Genomic DNA, 11,678 nt, shown 5'->3' on the forward strand with positions numbered 1-11,678 from the left:
ATGACCAGATCAAAGTCACTGGATAAATTTTTCCAGGAGCGCTCTTGACTTCAGTACTGGTCCAAGCTGGTTTCTTCCGTCTGCCTTTAATGAAGGCCACCAAGCCTCAAAGCGGCTCAGTTTGTGGGAAGCTGAATGCAGCCACCTTGAAGAAACTTTGCCTTCAAGTCCCACTTCGGGCGCCAGAAATGTAAGGTCCCAAAATACACTTGAGTCACCAGAATGCCAAAGAGAGAGACTCAAGACGAGGCTTGCAAAAAAAACAGATTTTATTTATGGCCAAAAACAAAATACTGGGTGGGACTATATCCAGAACATACAGATACAATGCATGCGAGGAGATAGCCACACCTTGGGGAAGGTATGGCGTCCTTTTATACCCTCAGAGACGTCAGCTTAGTACCCAACTCTGGCCTCCCAATCCAGGCCCGTGCATTCCTTGTTGCCCTGCAAGGGGGAATAGAAACTTCCCAATTAGTCATCTTGAGCATTTCTTTGTTTACTCAATTGGCCACTTAGGCCCCCTGGCCCTGGAAAGTAGGAGTCTATCCAGATCAACATAAATTAAGACTGAGATAGTACCATGCTCTTAGATGGCACAAGGAAGAAACAGGGAGAAGATTAATATGGGTTCAGGTCAAATGGCAGGGACATATGTCTGACAAATACCAGATACATTACAGGCCTAATAACAGAATATGTTTGTTACAGGAGATACAAATATAAAGGCATAATATATGTGATACAAATACAAAGGCATATGTGTATTACAAGAACCTAATGGTTACAGAATCTAGTATACCAGTATATCATATCCTTATTATTGTTTCCCTTCACAACCAAGGCCAATTTCTTCATTCCATCCCCCGCTCAGCGTCTGTCGTGCCCCTCATCCCCGACCCCAGCCTCATCCCTTCTCCACACACTCCGCGTTCTCACCCTTTCCCCGCCTGTTCCCGAATACCGAGTTCCAACGGTTTTCAACGGTCTGCCACGAACGGAGCACGCGCAGAAAGTCCGTCAGTGCTCGCTGCTCAGGAGAGGCGGTGGGTTGCAGTGAGTGGGGTGGGGTCTCTCTCGCCCAGGACAGGAAAGGAGGGTCGCGTGCAGCGGGGTTTTTTTTGGTTTTTTTTTTTGGCACTCTAGGAAGCAGCGCTGTCTGACCCAGGCTCTGAGGGGCCGGGAGGGCGCGGGAAATTTTGGCGGGAACGATTTGCAATTGCTCTGCTGAGGCGCAGAAACTCTGAGGGAGCGGAGTCCGCTTTCTCTCCTTCTGGAAACCGGGGAAAGGGTGGGGAGTGGGGCTCCGCAGAAGCCAGAGACCGAATGGAAGCCCGGGGGTCTCCGGCGGTGGGAGAAGCGGCAGCCCCCGCTGCTCTTCAGGTCGGGAGCGGCGGGGCGGGGAAAGCGCCCCCCCCCGAAGGGTCCCGTGCTCTTTGCAGCCGCCTGCACCAGCTATGCCGGGGGTGGCTGCGGCCCGAGCTGAGCAGCAAAGCTGAGATGCTGGACCTGGTGGTGCTGGAGCAGCTGCTGGCCCTGCTGCCCCCGGAGCTGGCGGGCTGGCTGAGGGAGTGCGGGGCGGAGAGCTGCGCCCAGGTGGTAGCCGTGGCCGAAGGCTGCCTCCTCGGCCCCGCAGCCGCCCCGAAGCCTGGAAAGGGGCGGCAGGTGAGAAAAGTCAACCGTGGGACGTTAATGTATTTCGCAGCCTCTGTAATAAATCACAACCACGAAGAAGTCGTCGGAAGATTTTCAGCAATTCCTAATATTTTGGAACTCACTGAATCTTGAGGCAAATGCTTCTATTTCACATTGGTGAAAATCCCATGGGAGGAATTAGTTCAGATACTGAAAAGTTATATTCCTTTATTATATTTATAATTTGTTTTGTTTTGGAGAAAGCAGCAAACAAGGAAGGCCAAAAAAGTTATTAAATAAAAGATGAAAGTTATGTTTAGATGGTCCAAATCGAACTTCCCTAGTATTTGAAATCATATTAAGGGGCAAAAAGATGGAGAGCCCTTTTAGCCCCTCTTCAAGGTTTTTAAAGGCTTTAGTAAGCACAGTCGCTAGAGAAAGCAATTATATACAGTAAAATACTTTTCCAAATCATAGCTTGAATATAGTTGTCCCCATTGCTTAGTTTCAGCATAACTAATTATAGAGGTGCTTTTTCTGGAGGCAACTGGACTTCTTGTTTTTTCTTTGAAGACGTTTCATTCCTCATCCAAGAAGCTTCTTCAGCTCTGTCAGGATAGTGGGGAATGGAAGGATTTATATTCCTTGCAGATAGCTAGTCATTTGCAGCCTTTTAGAGCACTCACTGCGTCACATTGTCATCACGTGACACACGTTTTGTGATGTTTTTTCTTGAGGGTGGGCGTGGTCTGTGTTTGACGCATTCAGCCTGCAGGCCGCCAGTTTAACATCCCTGTTTTAGAGCATTACTGAAGCCCTTGGAGGTTTATCTGTCTTCAGGGCACCTGAGTAGTGCTCCTGGTTCCTGTAGTCTGCAGTTTTTTCTATGGAAATCCATTCCTACTCCCACACCATTCAAAGGGTGTTCATCCCAAATTGTATAGTTAAAGTTTAGAGATTCTCAGTCATCCAGGTCATGGTTGTCCCAAAGGACAACTCGAGACAACGAGTTCTTGGGTTTTTTTTTGTTTTTTTGAAGACTTCATTTCTCATCCAAGAAGCTTCTTCAGCTCTGACAGGATAGTGGGGAATGGATAATAATAGAGATTAGTGCAAGCATCAGGTCAGCCACCATGACAAAAATGATTGCCGTTCAGGCGCCCTGCTGAAACATGGTTTAGCATTTGTTCACTGAGAGCAGTAATCTTATGAGAAAGGCCCATATTCTTATTTGATCAAGAAGATCTCAGGATAAGAGATTTCAGGTTATGGTCAGATTATGAGGAATGTTGCATACTATTGCATTTGTTGTTTCCCACTACAATTTGATCTTTGTCCAAAATACTATTTTCAAGAGATGTGTTTTAGCCCCCAAAGCACCTCCATTTTCATCCTAAAAATCTCCCTAAATTGCCAGGTTGGTGATATCCCCACTGCAAGAGGCACAGAGAAGCCACCCCAAAAGGAAGGGAAGATCGATCCTGTCTTTCTAAAGAGATAATGGCCCACAAATCTAAAGGTAAAACAGGACAGGATAGAACAAGCATAAATATATGCACGAAGGGAAGGCCACACCTAACAAGTGAAGGAGAGGAGATAAACAAGCAACTCCTGATTAGAAGGAAAAGAAGAAATAAAAAGAAGCAATAATGCATTTCACAAAAATGGCAGGCCTTTATCCAGAAACAGCCACCCACCAAGCAGGAATTTTCAAGTTATCTCACTTTTACTTGGGTTGGAAGAAGATAGACAGGAGAAAGGTAAGACAAGGACATGATTACTGTCATTTGAAAGTGGATAATAAATCAAACTTGTTTCAGATACAAGAGCCATTGATGTGGGAGATCTCAGCAGAACTCCAGGAAACAGGATATCGATCTAATCCATCTGAAGAGATTCTTTTCAGGAGGATCCATCTGGGGCCAACTTGTCAGGTAAGTGCAGGTTTCTTGTGAGAACTTTAAATTCCTTCCATTCATGAGTTAGTTTGCCAACCAAATGTTGAGTGTGCATTTGAACCTGGTATCCCTACAGAATGATCCAGTGAGTTTCACTCATTTAACTTTCAAGGTTGTTTTGGGGATGAAAATGAAGGACAATTCACAAGAGTCTTGTATTAGGAAGTGTAATTTATATGTTGGAAGAGATTAATATTTCTTAATAGTTATTAAAAGACTTGAAAACAAATTAAAAAATAAAAGCCATGAAGTGAAACAATTATATGAATGCTTCAGAAATATGCCAATGTAAATCCTTAAAAAATGAATCACTTGGACAGATTTCTCATGTAAAAAGCCTAAATCAAATCTAAATGGGCATAGCAGTAAGGCTATTGGTCAAATGATTTGACAGAGGAAGAATGGGCACTGCTGGATTCTGGCCAGAAGGCCTTGTGCAGGAAGGTCATGCTGGAAGTTTCTAGGAATATCACTGCTCTGTGTAAGGACCTTCTTTGCTCTGGGTTCCATTCATTGGGAAAGATGTTTTAACTGGAAGGTAAACAGGGAAGATACATGTGTTCAATTGCATATGGTGGTCAGAACTCTACCTGGCCACTACCTGTAAAATCTTTCCTAATCTCAGGAAAAGCAGGGTCAGAATGTTTAGTGTATAGCTAATATCCAGTGGAGGAGCCACAACTGCAAAAAGCCCCATACACTTCCTCTTGATTCCCTTCAACCCCCAGGGCCGCTGGATCACAAAACAGAAGCACTTCATGGGCAATTTTGTCCAAGGTTGTCACTGTAGCCACTGTTCTAGAACACAACTAACGTCTTGGCAGAAATCTGCACCATAGCTCTGGGGAAAAAGGCTTTAGACACTCCATGGAAATGCCTGTTGACCTTTCAACAGCAAATTCTTGATCTGGTTCAGGGCTGAAAAATCCCTTGGCTGCCACCAGAGCCTCCTAGGTAACAATTTGCACCCAATATCTCCTAACTTGACTTCTAGGCTCAGGCTCAAATAGGCCTATTTTTGACAGGGAAGAAAGACACACCCCTTCTCCATCATTGTAAATTCTAATGAGAATTTCTATTTTATTTTTTCCAAGCAGGTGATGGTGATGGACTGGAGAATGAGAATGACAAGCAGCCAAGGTTACTGACATTGCAAAGAGCAAATCATGAAGTAGAAGTTATGTTTGGCTATCAAGGGGATCCACAAATGCAAGAGAGAAGCCATAGAGAAGAGAAGTTCTTCACTTGTCTTCCTGTTAAAATCCCTGACTTCCTTACCCAGCAAGATCAGAAAGGGAAGAGAAAGAAAATACGGCAAAAGAGAGAAAATGAATTTGAATTACATGAATATAGCAGAAACCAGACTACAGGAAAACGGTATAGCTCCAGACAGCATAGAAAATGCATAAATCATTCCTTCTTTTTTACTTTATCTAAAATACTACATAGAAAATACAAACCACGTGTGTTTGTAAAATTTGGAATGGATTGTAATCTAAGACAAAAGATGAAACTGTGTATGAAGTGTGAAAAAGTTTCAGTAGCAAAAGTAATCTTAATCGCCATCAGAGAATCCAGAGGTGAGAGACCATATAACACTCTGGAGTATGGGGAAAGATTTCATCAGAAACAGCTTGTTCATCATAAAAGGAGCCATACTGGAGAGAGACCTTATAATTGTGTGGAATGTGGAAAAAGCTTTCGTCAGAAAACAAAGCTTATTTATCATAAAAAGATCCATACTGGAGAAAGACCTTATATGGAGTGTGGGAAAAGCTTTCGTTGGAACATAGAACTTATTCATCATAAGATCCACACAGGTGAGAAACTAAATAAATGCCTAGAGTGTGGAAAGGACACACTCTTACACAGAAAGGACAACTAGCTTGTCATGAAAGGATCCACACATGGGAAAGATCTTATAAATGCCCCGAATGTGGAAAGGGCTTCAATAGAAATGCTTATCTGACTTGCCATCTGAGGATCCACACGGGAGAGAACAGAGGACTTGCTTCTCATCAAAGGATTCACACAGGAAACAGACCATATAAGTGTTAGGAGTGTGAAAAGACCTTTTTTGGTGACAAAGACCTTACTCGTCACCAAAGGATCCACAAAGGGGATAAACCTTATAAATGCCAGGAGTGTGGAAAGAGCTTTTTTGGCAATAAAGATCTTATTCGTCATCAAAGGATCCATACAGGAGAGAGACCTTATTCATGCATAGAATGTGGGAAGAGCTTTACTCAGAAAGGACATCTTTATTACGAAAGGATCCACACAGGAGAGGGAACATACAGATGTATGGAGTGTGGAGAGAGTTTTATTGACAACAGAGATTTTACTCGCCACTAAAGGATCCACTTTGGGAAGAGATCATATAAATGCCGGGAGTGTGAAAAGATCTTTTTTGTCAACAAAGACCTTACTCGCCACCAAAGGATCAACACTGGGGAGCGACTATAAATGCATTGAGTGTGAAAAGACCTTTACTCAGAAGGGACATCTTACTTGCCATGAAAGGATTCACACAGGAGAGAGATGTGATCTCAGCAAACCGGTTGTTAAAACTGATAGGATCCCACCACTGGTTAACACAGAAAAATTCTTATGTTGTAAAATATGAAGCAGCTATACATTGACATCTTTGGCACCAGTGAATTGAGATGGCTGAGGTTGGACTCCTTTGCTCAGGCAATTTCGCCATTTTATTAGGATATGATATATAAGAACTGATTTTGTGTTTATAGCCAAGAAGTTATCTTACCTCCCATTGCACATTTACCTTCTCAACCAGGAAGCCATCAAGTGCTGCTACTTTCCATCTTGGAAGGATCACCATCAATTTGTTAGGCTCCTCTTTTATCTGAGTGTCCTAAAAGTGATCCATATTTTTAATGAACAGCTGGAAAACAGGACTGATTAGACAAGCAGTTCTACCCTTTGCTTGCCAAGTGCAGGTACTGTCTGAGAAGCTCCTCAGCCAGACTTTAAGAAATTAATTGTGGACTGTTTTCACCCCTCCAGGGGCTTAACAAAACTTTCCCTTTGCCCCCATGGGGCAAAAGTATTCATAGAGTGGAAGTAAGTAAGGGAATATCAGATTAGCCCCATAATAGCAACCTATTTGTGCTGGCAATTGTTCCTTACCATTCCTGCTTCTGGAGGCATTTCAAGGAAGAAAAGTCTTCAATTTTGCAAGTCTTTGAACTTATTAATACATTCTTTTTAACTGCAATCCTTCTAGTTTCCTTTGTGTATTTTTTGTGGTATCTGAAACCCACCATCATGGGTCAGCGGTACCCATATTTCAGCCCAGCTAGGTGGACAAACAGCCCAGAGGGTCAATTTCTTAGTGTTTTTTTAGGTTGTGCAGCCTCTTGAAACCCAATCAACTCCTGAAAGACTCGAGCAGCCAGGAACAACCAAGCAGAAAAGGCAAAAAAAAAAAAAAAAAGTCAAGAGGATTGACATGGGAAAAAGTCCAAGAAACAAAAATGCAGTGTGGAAAGGACTAGTGTAAATTACTCTGATTCACCATCTCAGAATCCATACAGGGAAGAAATTATATAAATGCCTGGATTGCGGGAAGAACTTTACTTGGGACAACTTAATTCTCATAAAAGGATCCACATCAGGCAGCAACCATATAAATATGGTGTGAGAAGTGACTTACTTAGAATAGCTTATGAGTCATGGAAGGATTCACACACGGGAGGAACTATATAAATGTAGAGTGTGGAAACAGCTTTGCTAAGAAGGACAACTTGATTCTCAAAGAGGATCCACACAGGTGTGACCATACCTTTACTTTTTACCAAGGGATCCATACAGGAGAAACCATATAAATCTATGCAATGAATTTTAATTTAAAACAAGTTCTGCCGCCAGAAGTTGTGGGTGCTCCAACATTGGAGGATTTTAAGGAGAGATTGGCAACCATTTGTCTGAAATGGGTTTGGCTGACTGATAGCAGCTGCCAGAATTGGAGACTTGCAGTATTCTCTGGCAGGAAAAGAACGAAGCTGAAAGATACAGCAGACCATATTTTGCTCTGATTTCTTTTACTCCAGTGAAGGTTTCAGTTATTTTGTAGCTTTGCTTGCAACTACTATATTTTCTTGTCGATTACAGTGTATAATTAAAAATAACTATCAGTGCTGTGGAGTCGGAGTCGAGGAGTCGGAGTCGGAGGAAATTTTGGGTACCTGGAGTCGGAGTCGGAGTCGGCAAACAATGCACCGACTCCGACTCCTACTAAATTTAGATTGGAATTTTAAAAAAAGCAAGTTTAAATGTCCCAATTCACAAAAAGTTATAATTAATGACTTCTCTACTGTAAGAATAAAGACCAATGCATGCAGTGCCTCACGTAACCGCAAAATGAACACGTTAAGTGACCGTGAAGAAGCATGCTTTTCATGTGCTTCACTATAAGGCACGCAACGCACAATTAGGAGTGGCAATACTTATACTTTCCATAGTGTTGTGTTCTGCTGTTACAGGGAACGCAGCGCCCATGGGTAACCTAGCCTCTCACTGATAAGGGATTAAGTAAATATGTTTTTTGCAGGACTAGAGACACTTGCATAAGTGAAGGGAATGGAGGGTCAATAGTTCAAGACTGAAGCTGTAAACCATTGGAAAAACTGCTGTCATTCAGCTAAGGCTATAAAAACTTGTAAACTCTGATTGTTAGCTTAAACTTTAAACATGACTATGGGATTCTACTAGGGAAATCATGTTTTATAATAAATGCCCCTTCCTGGATCCTCCCACTGCCCTATCTTCAGCAGCAGATCAGCACACAAAAAGGAGAAGGCAGCAGCTTCTGCCCAACTACCTCTCTCTGCTAGAAGAGCTTAGAACAGCGGTTCTCAACCTGGGGGTCGCGACCCCTTTGGGGGTCAAACGGCCATTTCACAGGAGTCGCCAAAGCCCTCTCTGCCCCCCCCCCATGCCTTCACTCACCCTCACTCTCTGCTCTGTTGGATCGCTGGCCGTTCGTTTACCCCGCCCACTCCCAATCTATTGCTGCCTCCGATGGCTAGAGGAAAAAAAACTGTTTAAATTCTTGCCACGGGGCTTCAAAGGGCCGCCCTAGAGCCAGTGGTGCAGCCCAACCATTTGTTAAATTGCTGGCTTGCCCCGCCCCTCCGCACCACTATTTATTGCCAATAAATAGTGGTGGGCGAGGGGCGGGCGACCCAGCAATTTAACAAATGGTTCGGTGGTTTTTTTGTAATTTTATTGGCCCACGGAGCTTCAGCATAGGCTAATTAGCCCTTGATTAGATCGGCTCCCGACCCCCAGCTGATTTGCTCTGAGCTGTTTTGCTCAGTGCTCTTTTGCTTGCTTGGAAAGACTGCAGATTTTTCCCCCCCTAGCTATACTGAAAAACGAAAGAGAAAGTAAAGCAGGCTGTTGGTTTTGCATGTTAGAAAATTAGGCAGGCAGATTTCTTTTCTTTTTCCTCACCAAAAAAGGTAGGTGCAAACAACGGGAAATTTAGGGAAAAAAGGAGATTTTAAAACACAAAAGAAAAAAAGCTCTATTTAACTAGGGAATTGTAATAATTGAGATACTATTAATTGTATATTGTGTTGAAAGCAGAAATGGTTAAGTTGTGGTTTGGAGGAATATATGGGGGAAATTATTTGGTTTATTATTATTGGTAAATATAATTAATTGATTTGTAAGAAATTGGATTGCATGGAAATAATTGGAATATTCATGTTCATATTGATTAATATACACCACATTATTGAAATGGTAGTAAAGAATAGTGTACCACTATCCTTCTTTTCACAGACAGCCTTTTTAGGCCTAAATGGAGAAATGGCAAAAAAACTTGGTGTTTCTCTGGAAAGAGAAAGTATAAGGAAACTTATAATTGAGGAGGCCAAATGTAAAAAGGAAGAACTACAGAAAGTTATGAAAGGACGTTTTGTCTTCCTTAAAATGGATGCATGCACACGTCACAGAGTCAATTATTTCGCTATTAATGTTAGATTTGTGGATGAAAATAACAAAACAATAACACGGACCCTCGGAGTAAAGGACACTCAGGCACATCACACCAGTGATTACCTTCAGAAGTTAGTGGAGGGTGTTCTAGAAGATTTTGAAATTAAAAAGGAACAGATTTTATGTGTTGTGACAGATAACGCTTCTAACATGTTGAGCACAATTGAGAAGATGAAGGCAGATGAAGAAGGTATCAAACAGATATTAGACTTAGAGGAAGACAGCTCTGCAAGTATTAGAGAAAGTTTAGAAACTGAAGAGAATGCTGACATTTTTTTAGACAACTTTGTTGAAGAAGCATTGAAGCTTGCTACTATTCATCATATGCGATGTGCTGTTCATACACTGCAACTTGCCATAAGAGATGGATTAAAAGATCGCCATGCAGCTACATTAATTGGCAAATTACGGCAAGTAACTGTTGCAGCCAGGGCCCCAAAAACAGATGCAGTTTTGAAAAGACGTGCAGGAAAAGGAGCCATTTTGGATCAAACAACTCGCTGGGGAAGCACTTATTTAATGGTGAAGCGTTTGCTTGAACTTAAAGACTTCATAGAAGAAATGGACAATGAAAATCTTGCATTAACTGCAAGCCAATGGACACAAACAAAAGAGCTGGAGAACCTTCTTTCTCACCCCTTCACTGTCACCAAGAGGTTGCAATGTGATGATCTAACCCCGGGTAAATTCCTCTTGGAATGGAAGAGCCTGTTATATCGCCTGAACAAAAATGGAGGGTTAATAGCTGAGGGCATTGCATCTTCAATGATGAAAAGAGAGAGTCTTTTGCTGGAAAATGAAATCTTGTTAGCGGCTATTTATGTCGACCCAATGAGCCGACTTTTATTGAACAGTAAACAGATTGCTACTGGGAAAAAGGCCCTCTATGATGTAGCAGTTCGCATGAAGGGATTACGACCTGAAATACCTCCACAGGAGGATGGAGTTCTTTTAAGCAATAGTGGTAACTCAGAATCATCTTCTTCAAACGAAGAATTAGACTTTGATTCCTTCTTAGACAAAATGGAAGTTGCTAAAGGAAAGCGACGTCGCATAAGCGTTACAGAACCAGTAAATGTCCAAATAAAAAAATTCCAACAGGAGTTTTATAAAGCACTAAAAGAAGTTGAAAAGTATGATCGCTCATCAAAACTTACTGTTGAAGAAGCCATCCTTGTTTATCCAGAGATCGTTAGTGATGTGGCCAGAATAGTTACTGCAATGCCACCCACCCAAGTCAGTGTCGAAAGATTATTTTCAGCCCTAAAAATAATAAAGTCTGACTTAAGAGCCTCTATGAAAGAGGATCTGGCAGAGGCAATTCTCTTCCTTAGAACTCTACATTGAATTGATTTGCATTTGCTAAGCCTATAACTACATTTCAAGATTAATATAAACCATTTCTAGGTTTTACAGATTTTGTTTTTGGTTCATATAGATAAGCTTTGTTTTTGTTCTAAAACAACCAAATAATGTGGTTTGTATTTTTGAACTGGTAAAGTTCCTGTTCCTGATGTTTATGCCTGCTGCTACTATCCAGCAACTTGATTAATTAAATTAATAAAAAAAAATTAATAAAACTTTGTTGTTTTCATTGTGTTTGTCTTTTGCTTAAACTGTTCAATACAGTAGACTGTTGGCTTCCCAGCCAGTAGTCCTGTGGTAATGACATGTATGTTGCCTTTCTTTCCTTCAAGGAATGTATAAAATACATTCGCATATTAATACAGAGGAGTCGGAGTCGGGGAGTCGGAGTCGGAGTCGGAAGTACAAAAAACTGAGGAGTCGGAGTCAGAGTCGGAGTCGGAACATTTATCTCCCGACTCCACAGCTCTGATAACTATTGCTTTGCACAATATATTATTTCAACTACCCATTGTTTAATTGCCTTCCAGTCCATGAATCCCTTGCTCATGGTTTGTTGCCTCAAAACTCAGCTTAACTGGGAAGTTGAAAAAAACTCCTCTGAAAGGAGTAATAGCTAAACTACTTTTATGTTGTTGCTGAGAAAAACTGGTGTTTGAACTAGTCTAGTGTATAGATGACTGATTGAGTGCC

At 41.8% G+C, this 11,678-nt stretch overlaps 1 pseudogene; it reads left to right on the top strand.

Moving 5' to 3' along the window:
• Positions 1 to 1,326: 1,326 nt before the first annotated feature.
• On the top strand, positions 1,327 to 7,454 carry LOC139309890 (zinc finger protein 345-like; annotated as a pseudogene).
• The last annotated feature ends 4,224 nt before the right edge of the window (positions 7,455 to 11,678 follow it).

This window comes from Pituophis catenifer, unplaced genomic scaffold, assembly GCF_029215685.1.
Source record: "Pituophis catenifer annectens isolate HBS135680 unplaced genomic scaffold, rPitCat1.0.hap2 SCAF_2, whole genome shotgun sequence".
In the NCBI taxonomy this organism is placed as follows: domain Eukaryota; kingdom Metazoa; phylum Chordata; class Lepidosauria; order Squamata; family Colubridae; genus Pituophis; species Pituophis catenifer.